The sequence below is a fragment of the Cavia porcellus genome, unplaced genomic scaffold, assembly GCF_034190915.1.
Source record: "Cavia porcellus strain 051 isolate PalLab524CR breed Dunkin Hartley unplaced genomic scaffold, mCavPor4.1 scaffold_16, whole genome shotgun sequence".
Taxonomy (NCBI): domain Eukaryota; kingdom Metazoa; phylum Chordata; class Mammalia; order Rodentia; family Caviidae; genus Cavia; species Cavia porcellus.
Window position 1 is genome coordinate 12260885 of NW_026947499.1, and position 2693 is coordinate 12263577.

Below are 2693 nucleotides of genomic sequence, written 5' to 3' on the forward strand. Positions count from 1 at the left end.
TCTCAGCACTCAGGAAGCTGAGGCAGGAAGATACCATGAGTGTGCGTGAACTTGAACTATAAATAGCAAGACCCTGTCTCCCAGAAAGAAGTTTCCATATATATATGTATGGCCCAGACTGGGCTCAAACTTATGACCCTCCTGACTCAGCCTCCCAAGCGCTGGGATTACAGGCCTGTGTCACCACACCCGGCTCGTTTTCAGTTTAGACCGGATGGTAGGAGCAGGAAGGGAGAGGGGCACTGGATCACTGCCTGTGGTTTGGTAATAATCCCGAAATGTTTCCCCCAGCAGCTAGAGCTGGTCTCCGCTCAGCCAGCTCCAGCCGGTTTCACGGCCTCCTGGTTTCCCTGGCCTTTGCTAATCTCAGATCTGGTCCCCAGCGTGCTTACTCTGGCCTTGCCTCTAGGTCTGGAGCTGCATGTCCACTTCCTCATGTTAGACATGACTCTCTGCTCACTGTCTCTGCGGGCGAGATGCTTCCCCGGTTTGGAGAGTGCAGGGTCACTGAAGGTCCCTGTGCAGCTGGATTCCAGGCAGGGACCCCCTAGGTGAGGCCAGAATTCCTTCTCTGAATTTCCAGCTTCCAGCAAAGAGCCAGGCACAGTTCCTGTGCATTAAACCCAAACAGAGAGAGAGAGCCTAGGGACATCTTTTGTCTGTTTTGTGTTTTGTTGTTGTGACTGTTGTTTTGAGACAGCCTCACTACATAACCCAGACTGGCCTTAAGTTCTCAGAGATCCTCCTGCCTCAGCCTCCTAAGTGCTAGCACCCCAGGCGTGCACCGCCATGCCTGGCTTGGGTCATCTTTTTTAACCAGGTTACTCTGCAGCTCTAAATAGGTATGGGCTGGCGAGGAATGGCCTCAGAGTCTTCCTTGAGGGTCTGTGGCTCAACTTTGACCTGGGAATTTCCCTGGAAGGGTCCTGGTGACCTCTGATCCTGCTTCTGAAGACCTGGGCAGTGTGGCAGGGCAGCTCGGGCGGCTCTGGAGCTGCCCCCGGCCCCACAGCTCCTGGGGAGGTCACAGCCCCGAGGTCCAGGCAAGGATGGGGGCTGGAAGCTGCCTGGAGTCCACTCAGGTTTGCAGGGGACCTGCAGCCTGGAGCCAAGGCTGGGCTCAGGGTGATCACTGATGCTTCCGCAGCTACCTTGGTGCAGACGGGATGGAGACAGAGAGACTGGCGTTGTCGAACGGAGTTGGGCAAGGGCTGTGGTGTGATTCAGTGGGTTGAATTCCCAGCATTACATAAAGCAAAGTAAGGCCAGGCGTGGTGGGGCACGCCTACAATCCTGCCTTCCGGAGGCTGAGGCAGGAGGGCTGCTGAGAGTTCTCAGGAGAGAATAAAAAGCAGTCAGCTAACAAGGACTGGGGAGATGAGAGGGTTTTGTCCCATGGATATATAGCTTCTTTTTGCTTTTTCACAGAGCTGGGGATGGAACCCAGGGCCTCCTGCCTACCAGGCAAGGGCTCCTCCTTGCCCCAGCAGAATCGCTGTTTGGTTTTAAGCCCGTGTCCTTCTGGTCAGGTTCCTTTCCCCATAGAGCCTCAGTTTCCTGCTCATGAGCTGGGAGTCACAATGTCACCTGTATAGGCTATTGTTAGGGTTCCTTGCATGAATACTGCGAAAGCCCACAGAAGAATGTGTAGCAGAAGCCAGATGGCTGCCACTGTCTGTCTCTTGCTGCTGGAAAGTGACATGCAGGTCTTTGATCTCTGCAACCTCAGTATCCAATCAGCACAGGTATAGGAAGGATGCTTGATGGATGAGTATGTGACCTCACGACCTTTGGGTGCCAGAGGTGACGGCAAGAAACAGACCCACCCACTGCCTGCAGATGGTAGACACCCAAACCTGCAGGTGCCTCCAGACCCGGGGGTCTTTGAGAGGTTTAAAACATAGAGAAATGCTGGACAGAGCCAGTAATAATCCCAGTGCTTGGGAGGCTGAGGCAGGAGGATCATCATGAGTTCCAGGGCAGCCTAGCCTAAATAGTGAGACTGTCAAAAACAAATACGCAAACAAAACATAAAGAGGCTGGGTGTGGTGGCACACAGGCCTAGCACTGAAGCACTGGGGAGGCTGAGGCAGGGAGTCACTGAGTTCAAGGCCAGCCTGCACTCCATAGAGACCCTACATAAAATCCAAAGCAATGAAAGAGACAATCACAGATATAAAGAAGGTTCCAGACTGTGTCTGGAGCATGTGTGGAAAATTCCCATAACACATTCTGTGGTCCACGTGGCCCACTCCACCCTAGCTGCCAAGGGAGGAGGAGGAGGAGGAGGAGGAGGAGGAGGAGGAGGAGGAGGAGGAGGACGAGGACGAGGACGAGGAGGACGAGGAGGAGGACAAAGGCAGCATGGGCCTGCAGTGGCCAGAACAGCTGGTTTGGGGTCCTGCTCCAAACTTGATTAAAACCCACCCTCCTGTCCTCACTCGGTGCATCCTTGGCCAGGATCCAGTAGGATGAACACAGGTCGTGAGCAGCCAGAAATGCTTCCTGACGTTGCTATAGTGCTGGGGGCCGCTGTCAGCCACCAGCCGGAAACCACAGACCAGGCATACAAGGGGGACATGTGCTGCTGAGCATGATGCTGGCCTGAAATCTCAGCACTCGGAGGCTGAGGCAGGAGGATTGCCTCCATTTCGAGGCTAGCCTGGGCTACATAGTGAGTTCAAGACCAGCCT